Below are 12,280 nucleotides of genomic sequence, written 5' to 3' on the forward strand. Positions count from 1 at the left end.
CCTCAAAATACGGCTTTTAGCTTTGCCGTGAGGAGAGGAAGAACTTTCTATCTTACTTTTGGTTAAACCAAAAGAAGATCCGGAGGCAAAGATAAAAGGGTACACAGTTTATTTGGCAGGTGATCCCAGGAAACACATTTAGGGGAATGTGGGAGTAAATAAGGAAAGGGGAAAAGCCACAGAAAGATGAGTTATGTAGTCATTTATCACTGTGGACAACTGGAATTCAATCCTGTTAGGCCACTTTGGAAGAATGTGTAGAATATACTGCAGAGTTTGCCAAGGGCTAAGCAAGCCGGGACGGGAATTCACTAATTACCCTCTCATCATTGGATAAAAGTACTAGCTCTGGCACTTCTGGCTTGTTTTGTGCGTGGGTCAAGTATTTTGTAGCAATGAAAAGCAGCCCTTGGTCAGAGTCCCTGCGGTGTGTAGTAAGCAGCTTGCTGTGTATAGAAGTAAGTTTGAGGTGACCTGAGTGGGCCCCTACAGTTCCTGTCCAGCCTTCTTTCTTGCTATGTTAACATTATCCTCCTACTCCTTCCCTCCCATCCCCATGCCAGCTCTCTACATTACTTAGAAAAGTCTCTATCAGGGCTCAATATTGTACTATAAACAGAGATGCAGAGAGGTTTCTCTTATCTCCCATAACACATTGGTTATTTCTCCAATAACAGAGAAAATAACAGTCCAATAAACTCCAAACCCCCTAGCCCACAAATTGTTTTGGTTTGCAATCTTTCTACTAGATCCACTCAAAGATCTGTTGGAAGTTGAAGTAATACAATATCTGGTGAATTAAAAACAAATAGAATAAGCTTCCCCTCTATAGAAGACCCCAGAGCTTGAGAACTTCCTTTTGATATGGTTTTTGATGGTCCCCTCTGAAACAACCTCTGGTCAAAACACAGTAGCCCCGGTGTATGGACTAGTTTAAGGGTAAGGTATCTTATACTATTTTTAGATTTAAAAAATGAAAATGAGAATGTACGTTAACTTCCAAATTCTTTTTTATTTCCCCCCTTTCTAGTTAAAGTGGGGTTGAAAGATCAAGGGCCCCTGTCTCCCTCTTCCTTGAATTGTTGTTGAGTGACATTTTGCTAAAAAGCTCAAGGAAGCTTCTGGTACGTGATTACATCAAGTGGTTGTCGGCTCCAGTACATCCCAAGTTGACAGTTTATTACTGCAGTAGACAGAAATTTAGAGATCTGAGTTTGAGTCACAAGTTGACTTCAAATCACTTCATCTTCCTGAGGGTCAAGTTATTTACCTATAAATGGGAAGAAAGGTAACCACTCACAAGATAGTCAAAAACACTAGATGAAGTGTTTTATGCGTGTGTGTGTATCCACACATTATTTTTTATTAGTTCTACTTCTGATGCTAGAACTGGCTTCGTTTACCTTAAGTAAGTGGTTTAACCTCATAGCTACTAAATCTGCGAAATGGATTGGATTAGATCAGTGGTTCTCAACTGGGGCAAATGGACATCTGTCACTGTCTAAGGACAGTTTTGTTTGCCACACGTGGAAGGGGTGTGCTACTGTTACGGAGTAAAGACAGGCCAGAGATGTTGCTAAACATCCTACAATGCACAGGACAGCTCCCCACAACAAAGAATTATTTGAGTCAAAATGCCAGTAGTGCCAAGATTGAAAAATCCTGGATTTGATGATCACTGAAAATATGTATCGAAAATAAATCTTCCCCCACTCCCTCCCAGATGATACTGCTTCAATAAATTACATGTATCTGTTGAGTACAAATGGCTTCCCATTACAGTTGAAGAAAATCCAAAATCTTGGCCACGACTTACTAAGCCCTATGTGATCTTGCCCTGGCCTACTTTTGTGGCCTCAAGCTGCTTGCATTTGTGTTCACTCTGGTCTGATCATACTCGCCTCCATGCTCTTCCTTTAACATGGCAAACGCCTTTGGGATTTGGATGCTTACTGTATGAGAAATGTTCTCCCCAGTTTTATTTTTGTCTTTCACATTTTATTCACGTTTGTGCTCAGCTCTCAGAGATGTTCTCTAACCACCTGATTCGAAATGCCACCATGCTTCATCTCCTCATGTTTATCTCCTTATGTTTTGGTCACTTTATTTTTGTTCACAGATTCATCCTTAGTGCCTGGTACTGAGAAGGTGCTCAAGAAACATGTGTCAAATGAACAAATGACTTGGGGATCCTATGCCAGATATGTTTTTAATTGTCCATAATATTTTAATCCTTTTCCACTTTTAAACATTGGTTTTAGTCTTATGATTGTCACATGGAAGTTGACATTTTTAATACAAATAAAATTTAAGGAAAGGGGATCTTATGGGATTAAAAAGACTGTAGATTTTCTTCTCGTGGAGAAAAAAATAGCAGGTTTTCTTTTGTATACTTTTTTCATATCTACAAACATAAAGATGTTTTCATTAAGGAGACAAAAACTTATAGGAAAAGGCTCAAGGTTGTGTTTATTTGGGGGATTAGTGATTGATAGAATGATAGTTTTCTGTGTGTTTATTGTGTTTTGGCTTGTCTTAGAGTGGAAGTCTTTTTACCCCTAGCGTAGTACATAGGGTGTCCTGACCCCTCAGGAGGGCCGGGCAAGATATTAATTCTGCTTGTGTTAAGTTTTGGTCTTTAAGGCAAGGATTGGACAGGCTTCATGAATTTAACACTCTTCCAAATCAGTATGATTTATTTGGTGTTTTATTTGCCGGGTTAATTTACATGAGCACAATAATAGCTGCTGACTAATACATGAAGAACTTCTTAGTGTGTAGTTAGTAAAATAGTCCTAAATTATACTAAAACTCAAAAAAAAATCCTTCTTTTCCAGTTTTATTGAGAGATAATTGACATATGTCACTGTATAAGTTTGAAGTGTGCAGTATAATAGTATGAGTTATATTGTGAAATGATTCCTGCAATAAGTTTCATAAGCATCCAGCATCTATACATATATATATATATATATATATATATATATATATATATATATATATATAAAAGAAAAACAATTTCCTTGTGATTAGAACTCTTAGGATTCACTCTCTTAACAACTTTCACTGATAGCACACAGTCATCATGTTGTATATTAGATCCCTAGCACTTGTTTATCTTATCACTAAAACTTTGTACCTTTGGACCACCTTCCTCCAATTTCCTCTCCTCACTCCCCCACCCCCTTCATCTCTGGTAACCACAAATATAATCTTTTTTTCTATGAGTTTTTTTTTTTTAAAAGAATCCATATCTGGAGATTTTGTATGTCCTTTGAGTTTATAATTTTGACTTCTGTATGCCAAAAATGTCTAATTGTCTTTATCAGCATTCCTACAGATATCGAGAACCAATAATTGTCCAGCTTACTTTTCCAGAGTGAGACTGGCCTACTTATAACTGCAGGAATAGCCTTTATTTTTATTCTGAGATCTCCTAGCTTGTCCTTGCCTTTAGCCTGGAAGAAAGAGAGATTCTTTAACTTCCGATAAAGCTGAAATTCCTTTAAACTCAATAATAAGAAAATGAACAACCTGACTTTAAAAATGGGCAACAGATCTGAAGAAACACCTCACTAAAGAAGATATAAAGATGAGAAATAAGCACATGAAAAGATGCTTCACATCATATGTCATCGGGGAATTGCAAATGCAAACAATGATGGGATACTCCACACCTATTAGAATGGCCAAAGTCCAGAATACAGACAACACAAATCCTGGAAAGGAAGTGGAGCAATAGGAACTCTCATTCATTGCTGGTGGGAATGCAAAGTTGGCACAGCCACTCTGGAAGATAGTTTGGCAGTTTCTGACAAATTTTAACAAACTCTTAAATCATACTATCCAGCAATTGCCCTCTTTAGTGTTTAATCAAATAAATTGAAATGTTGTGGCCATACAGAAACCTGCACACAGATGTTCATTGCAGCTTTATTCATAATTGTCAAAATAGGGAAACAGTCAAGATATCCTTCAGGAGGAGAGTGAATAAATAAACTGTTATATCCAGGCACTGGAATATTATTCAGCGGGAAAAAAGAAAAGAAATAAGCTCTCAAGCCATGAAAAGACATAGAGGAGGCTTAAGTACATATTACTAAGTGAAAGATGTCAATCTGAAAAAGCTACATACTGTGTGATTCCAACTATATGACATTCTGGAAAAAGCAAAAGTATGGTGACAGTAAAAAGATCAGTGGTTGCCAGGGGTTATGAGGAAGTGGAGGGAGGAATAGATGGAGCATACTGGAGAGGAATTTTTTGGACGGTGAAACTATTTTATATGCTATTATAATGATAGATAGATGCCATTAGACATTTAGCCAAACACATAGAATGTACAACACAAAGAGTGTATCCTAATGTGAACTGTGGATTTTGTGTGATAATGATGTGTATGTTCATTGATTGCAAAAATGTACCACTCCAGTGTGGGATGTTGGTGGTGGTGGGTGCTGTGGTGTGTGGGTCGGGGTGGGTGGCATCACTATACTTTCCACTTGATTTTGCTGTGAACCTAAATCTGCTCTAAAAATAAGGTCTATAAAAAATTAAACATAAAAAATAAAGAAAAGGTATAGAAATTTTTTTTTTTGTTTTTTTTTTTCCTCCTCCTCCTCTGGGCACAGCATTTGGGAAAGAATAGCTACCACCCATTGAAAAGTAATGCAAGAGGAATTTGGCAAACAAAAGACATAAGGAAAAACAGGTTCTGGTAAAAACTCCAATTAAACGATAAATACGGTCTCTTGAAGCAGTATGTTTTCACTGAGGTGGTCTCGTAATTGATTAAAAGACTTAATTTTGAACGTTTTCTTAAATATCAAGCCAATACCCCAAGGTATCTTCAGCCTTTCCTCCATTTTCATGCCAGGTATATGGTATATTTTAAATGGAGGCTGAACAATGAGCAGCTTGATTTTTTCACAGTTACCAAGTTACAGGCTTTGTGCAAGGATGGATTATTTTCTGGCTCACATTCACCCACAGAGTAATGATTTGCACATAGTAGGGATGCAATAAGTGATTTTTAAATGTGTAATATAAACTTATTCTATGACATTTCCCGCATTGAAGATATTTGTAAATAGATTAAAATACGTCAATATTTCATGAAAAATAAATACCTAGTAGGAAAATTTGGACAATATCTGCAATATGCATGATTTGACCCTGAATATCCAGTTTTGTTTTCATTCCAAACATCCTTTTTAAAAAGTAACATAAAAATGATAAAGATTGCTGCATTCTTTATAGGTCCTGCGTCTCATAAATTTTAATTCAACTGCCAGTTCTTTTCTCAACTATAAATGTTAACAGTATTTGCTCCTGTTTTTGCATAGGAAGAGTATCCATTTTCTGTTTCTTAACAGTGATATGTAAGTCTCCTTTCTCTAATTTTTCAAGAAAATGCTTCATGCTGAGTTTGAATAGTAATCGAAGGTCTGGTCCTGAAAGTGGTGGGGCAATTACAGATCGCTCTAATTCTGAGAGCCTGAGGTATAAATCTATCCAAGTGCTCAACTTAATTTCCATGAAAAGGGTAAGTGGATACCCATTCTGGCAAGTTGGGATGACCAAGGGAATTATCTGTAACTTCTGTCAGCTGCCAAAAGGCTGAACTAGCTCCAATGTCCACACAAGCCTTTGCAGCAAACAGCAGTTCAACGTTGTCAGCTTCAGCCTCCAATGTTCTACTGTATGGTCTATCAAACATATATGTACTCCTGCAATTTAGACTGTATCCACTATCCCCAAACTGACAAACTATCTTGAGGACAAATTGCCCAAATCATTGTGAGAAAAATCAGACCAAGGAATGAACCAAGCTAGTTTTTTTTTTTTTTTTCTTTTTTTCTCTTTTTTTTCCTCCAGCATGCCCAAATACTGAATGTACTGTTTCATGGCCCAGAAGGAAAGAAAGTTGATGAATATCAGTTGCACTATTTGAAAGTCTAGGAAAGAGAAGCACATCCATTTGGAAGCATCAAGGCATTTATATATTTGGGGAATCAACCACATGAATAACCCAATTGATCTCAGAGATCTGTGGGATATCTTTATTGAATTCAATTAGATGATTAACCACTACTTTAACAGTCAGGTATTGGCATCTTTCAGTTAGCATATCATATTAAAATTCTTCCATCCGATTCTGATAAAGGCCTGAAAAGTTCTTTCCCCAATAATAGTATTACAGCTTACTCCTTCCTGTGACTGGACTCACCGCCAGATGAGTAAAATGAAACACGACAAATAGGAATCCTAAACTACTCAAACCAAGGAATAATAGCTTCCAATTATTCTTCCTTATACTTCCTTTAACTAATTCCTTCTTGTTAAGGGGAATTGCCCGCCACCATTTCCTTACACCCCTGCCTACACTGATCGTAAGTCATTTCTGCACTGGTTTAAGAATTATCAAGAAAGGAACCACCAGAGCAGCTTGAAAGCAGGACTTCTGGTGTTTCTTATGGGAAAACAGTGTAGAGGACACTATACTGAAAGAGTAGGAATGATTACAACTTTTTAAATCAGTGTCTGTCTTGAAAAAGAGTCATTTCGTATAGCACATTTTGGGGTAAGAATCTGAATTGTCTTGTTTTTGGAACTCAAGAAGCATCCTGTTCTTTTGTTATTAAAAGTCCGATAGAAATGAAAATTTCCAGGCAGAAAAGCCAACCTATCACCGATTTACTCCCAGAGCCTGATTCTTACTTACTATAATATATGGTTAATTTATACTTCATGACAGTAGTAAGGTTAGAGCTTGTGTGTTATGTTTTTCTCCAGTTGGTAAGTGAATTACATTGGAAGAAAATAGTTTCTAGTTGCAAGCTACAGTCCATAGATGAAGCTCACTTTTCTTTTGCATGATTATCCTAGAGGTGGCAAAAGAGAAGATGACATCTCCCAATTAGTGATTGTGTGTGTTTGTTTATTTGCTTTCCTGAGCGAGTTATTAAGCATTGCGATTGCCTCTATCTTTTTATCCCCTACTATAAGCTCAGTGAGGGAAGGGAGTATGGCTTGGTTACCATTATGACACCCACACTAAGCACAATATCTGCAAATAATAGATGCTCAGTAAATATGTTGAAAAATAATGTGTGAGCAAGAAAAGTGGTTTCTTGAATCCCATTAAAGCACGATGGTGTAATCAATTCTATTTTTAGTATCTATCCTTTCATAAATCTTGAAAGTTCTGAGACTTAATTTCCCTGTCTGAAAAATGAGCAGAAATCAAGCTGACCTGCCCTTTTAAGACTTGAGAGGCTCTCTCAAGATAACGCAGATGAAAGCGCTGTGCGTTTTAAGCTGTTGTATAAATGCATGATCAGACATGGCAGGTCACCCTGACACTGATCAGCGAAATGATTTATAAAGTGAGCATGGAGTGGAAGAAGGTAGGGGAATGCTTAATTTGCCAGAATTCTCAGGGGAATGTGTTATGTAGTTGGAAGAAATGTTTAATAAATGACTTGAGATACTAAGTGAGATCCCTACCTCTTCTACCCCAAGAGGCATGCTCCACTTTCAAATACTGCTCAATGAAACTCTTCTCTAAGAAGGAGAAGAGTTTTATTAATTGAAGATCTTTTGAATATAGAATGGGAGAGAAGTATGGAACCAGAGGTGCATTGCCTGTGGGACAAAGGATGAGTTTTTTTCCAACAACTTTTCCTGGAAATTATTCAGAGACAGGATTTTATTTCTGTAAATTAAAACTTTGAGATGATGCCTGCCTACCAAAAATACCAAATTAAAAATGTGGCTGCGATGTACAAATATTGTAATCCAGCATAATGCATAATCATGTCAGAATAGCACTGGACTTTATTGGGACTAAAGAAAATCTGCTGTATATTCTATAAAGTCAGGATATGTCAGTGTAGGTGGGACCAAGCTCGATCTACTTAGTCAAAAAGTGAATCTCATATAGTAACATGGGGACAGACCTGGAGTCCGAACTCAGTATTCTGCCTCATGGTATACCAAACATCTTCTAAGGGATGATCTTTTAAATATTGATTCAAAAGCATTGAACAGATCAGTTATTTGCATCACATCTTTCCATCTGTCTCTCCTAATGGATGGCCTATATTGAAATTAGGCAGATGAAAACTGGTAACAGCTTGCTAATGGATGTCAGAATCTTAGCTCATTTTATTTAAGTGTTCCTTCATTTATTCCTTAATTCATCAAGCATGTATTAGATGCCTAAATGGTCCAAGCATCTGGAGTTGCAAAGGGAATTATAGTAAATACAAACAAACATTGTATGTATGTGTGATCTGAAATGTTTACTAGTTGTGGTATGAGAGGAAAAACATACCATTAAAACAAAACATTTGGCTCCTGGGCTAATTTCCAAGAGAGATTTGAAAAAAAAATGTCCGTTTTCTGTGTTCCCTTTTCATGACTGTGTTGAATCAGGAATACAAAACAACCAGAGATTTGACTGTAGTATTTCATTTCTCTTATACAAATTAAATAGAATTCTGATATGCAAATTATGCCTACATCCATCTTGATACTTTTCCAAGGTTGCCCGAAAACTTTTAAAACAGTTTGAGATAGACTCTCCTATACATTAATTAATGCAGCAAACATTTATTAATACTATTATGTGCCAGGCACACTGAATTATTACTGGGGAGTTAAGACATTACAAATAAGACTGCCCCAGACGAACCCATTATTTGAAAATAAGCAGCAAATGAATATCACAAGTCAGTATGATAGTACAGCTGTATCACTTCATCTAAGCCACAGGGGATGCACAGAGGCGCATGGAGGAGGGTGAAGGTTAATTGGACCTGAGTGTTCAGAGAAGGTTTCCTGGAGAACGTTAAGCTTAAATTCTATTTGGAAAGAATAGGGGTTGAAAGTAGGGATAGGTACATCAGAATGAAGGATCAGCATGCACTAAGGAACAGAAGCCTACAACAAAATGTGTGCCCTGGGAAATAGAACCAACTCATGGTTGCTGGAGCAAAAATTGCAAAGGGATATTTATGATACATTGTTTTGGATATCACTAACTCGAGTATGACAAATCCATCTCCATTCGTTGAAATTCACATGTTGTCTTCTACATTCTCTGTCCCTCCGCCAGACTATGTTACCTTTGTGATCATATAGTTAGAATATGGTGAAAAACAACGATGACTTTGTAAAAAAAAAATATATATATATATATATATGTATATATATATATATATGTATATATATATATATATATATATATATGTATATATATATATGGCCGAACTAATTTAAAATTGACTACTTGACTATAGAGATAACATTGGGAGGCCATTTTGGAATACCATTCTACAGCCACAGTAAGCTTTTTCTAAGATCTTTGTCCCTCCTTAGCAGTTCTCTCTCTAGTGGCATTCCAGGCTCAACTTTCTTCATCCTATCTCTGGCAGCTTCACATAGATCTGCTCTTTAAATTGGGGCTTTGGACAAATTTTCCTTTGAAAATAAACTTGTATGCTTCATTTCATTTTAAAATCATTCCTTCTTGTCTGATTCTCATTTTTTTTTTTTTTGAGGCTAAACTGAGGCAAACAGAGAAGTGACAGTATCAATACTATTGGTATAGCTACCTACATGGAACTACATTCACATGTGAGTCTTCTATTCTCAGATGCTCGTCCATGAGGTTATTCCAATGAGGTTATTCCAGCAAGGGTACTGTTCTGCCACATTGCCCACTGCAGGGAAAGAAATCCCCACCTGGGAAGTACAGTGATGTGAGGGTCGCCATATGCCTCATGCTTCCCCTCAATGTAGACTTAACTGCCTCCTAATCTCCTTTTAGCTTTAATCACAGACACTCTGTCTATAATTTTCCATATTTAATTCAATTTAGAAAACATTAACTATGAATTTACTATGCTTGGTCTTGGAAACAAGGTATATATACATGTGTATATACATATATACACATATATATGTATATACACACATATATATACACATACACATATGGTCTTTGAAATGGAGTTTCTCATCAGCTTCTTCAGGGATGGGGCCATAGACATGCATACATCTGACTCCTTTGGTGAAACCATATCTATATTAGAGACATGTTGTTATGGGTTGACTTGTGTCCTCAACAAAAAATATGTTGGAGTCCTAATCCCCAGTACCTCAGAAAGTGATCTTATTTGGAAATGAGGTGGTGGCAGATGTGACTTGAGTTAACATGAGGTCACACTGGAGTAGGGTGGGGCCCTAAAGCAACATGGCTGGTGTCCTTATAGTGTCCTTATGGTGTCCATGTGGCCATGGAGACACAGAGAGAGTGTCACGTAAAGATGGAGGTAGAGGTTGGAGTGATGCATCTCCAGTTTAAAGAACACCAAGAATTGCCAACCATCATTAGAAGCTAGGAGAAAGGCTTGCAATAGTTTTCCCCTCAGACGCCTCAGAAGGAATCAACCCTGATTTCAACTGCCTGATTTCAGATTTCAGACTTCTAGCCTATGAAGCAATAAACTATTGTTTTCAGCCAGCCAACTCATGATGCTTTGTTACAGCAGCCACAGGAAAGTGATACACATGCACAAAGTTCACAGAGGAGGAAGCCATTATGAACTACGCTAAGTGTCTGGAACACAGCTAGGAGTACTCGACGCTTGAGTTGAGTTCTCAGCGGTTAGTTGGAGTAGTCCTTTGGGAAAAGGAGGGACGTACATTCACAACAGAGAAGAAAGCAGGAGCAAAGGACAGGATTTGGAAAGGTCTTCTGGTGTTTGAGCAATGCTGAGTAGCTCTGTACAGCTCCAGCGTGGAACATACGGTGCTTTGGGCAAAGATTGTTGCAATGCCCTTTTGCAACGAGCAAGTTTACTTAAATTAAGAAAAACTCCAAGTTTTGGAATCACTGTGTATTGTGTGTGTGTGTGTGTGTGTGTGTGTGTGTGTGTGTGTGTGTATGTTTAAATATATATCTATCTCCAGATGGCTTTTCTTTCTTTCTTTCTTTCTTTCTTTTAATTTCTTTTTAATTATGGCAGCTATTCTCCAAACATGTTTTTGTTTATCTCAAACTAAGTATACAGTTTCAACATATGGAGCATATTTTGTTTTACTTCAGTTTATCTTAAGAAATCAGCTTTCCTAACTCTTGTTGGCAGTGGACCCAAATGATTTCTTACTTTTTATTTCCTTCTTTATTTTCTCCTTTTCCTTCTTTAGGTTATAGGTTATGGCTTATCTGTATCTCTGTCCATCCTGCTTTCTCTCCCTCCCTCTCTCCGTCCCTTCCTGTTTCCTTTCTTTCCTTCCTTCCTCCTTTTTTGCTTTCCTTCCTTCCTTCTCTTCCTTTTCTTTCTTAAATGTCACAAAAGATTTCCCATGTTGATGAACTGGCTCATTTAGTGGCAGGAACCAATGGCTTCTTGGCTGTTGGACATTTATTCAGCCTAGACAATACACAAACTGGAAACAATAATGAACAAGTCAGGGGGATTATTTGCTCTTTTATTTATAGTGTCATGAACCTGACATTCATCTTTCTTCATAATCTGGGTCCAAACTGTTTTATCAGTCCTGCTTTGTGTGATGCATTATCAAACCTCAGTGCATTTGGTTCCCCTGCTCTTTCTTAGAAAGCTTGTTTTCATCTCCTTAGCCTACTGCACTCCACATATCCTTCACGATCCAGCTCAAATGTCCCTCCCTTTTAACACATTTTATGATGTTCCCTGGCAGAATTAATCATTGTCTCCCCTGGATTCTTCTAGAACTTTGTATATTTCTCTGTCCTTGCTTTATTGGGATTGGTATGTATTTTCATCTATGTCTCCTTCATTAGGCTGAAGTCAAAAATGGTTTCTCATTGTCCTTAAATCTGCAGTGTCTAATAGAGTGGTGCAGAGTGAGCACTTCATAAATTCTCACTGAAGACATGCCTGACTGAAAAGAGATACTTTACTCCTACAAGGAGTAAAGGCAAATCATTTTGATCAGGAAGGAGATGGGTCCCCATCTTCATCTCGGGCTATGAAGAAAGGGTGTGCTCCAGTCCTCACTAGAAGGGACACCTGGAAGAAAGGTAGGCGAGACTCCCATGTGGGAATGTGTTGTACTTTTCCACAGGATTAGTCATGTACCAACCCACCAGCCATCTGCTCCCCCTCTTCTTCTACTATCCAGTGGGAAAAATTCTCCTCTGTTCTCTGGACTGTGAGACAGCCTGAGTTTCTGTAGCTCTCCTCCCATCCGCCAAGAAGCACACATTCATAATTAATCAAACTAC

At 37.6% G+C, this 12,280-nt stretch overlaps 1 pseudogene; it reads right to left on the reverse strand.

The window, feature by feature from the left end:
- Positions 1 to 5,283: 5,283 nt before the first annotated feature.
- On the reverse strand, positions 5,284 to 12,016 carry LOC117033737 (metalloendopeptidase OMA1, mitochondrial-like; annotated as a pseudogene).
- Between the last annotated feature and the right edge of the window lie 264 nt (positions 12,017 to 12,280).

Source organism: Rhinolophus ferrumequinum, chromosome 14, assembly GCF_004115265.2.
Source record: "Rhinolophus ferrumequinum isolate MPI-CBG mRhiFer1 chromosome 14, mRhiFer1_v1.p, whole genome shotgun sequence".
In the NCBI taxonomy this organism is placed as follows: Eukaryota; Metazoa; Chordata; class Mammalia; order Chiroptera; family Rhinolophidae; genus Rhinolophus; species Rhinolophus ferrumequinum.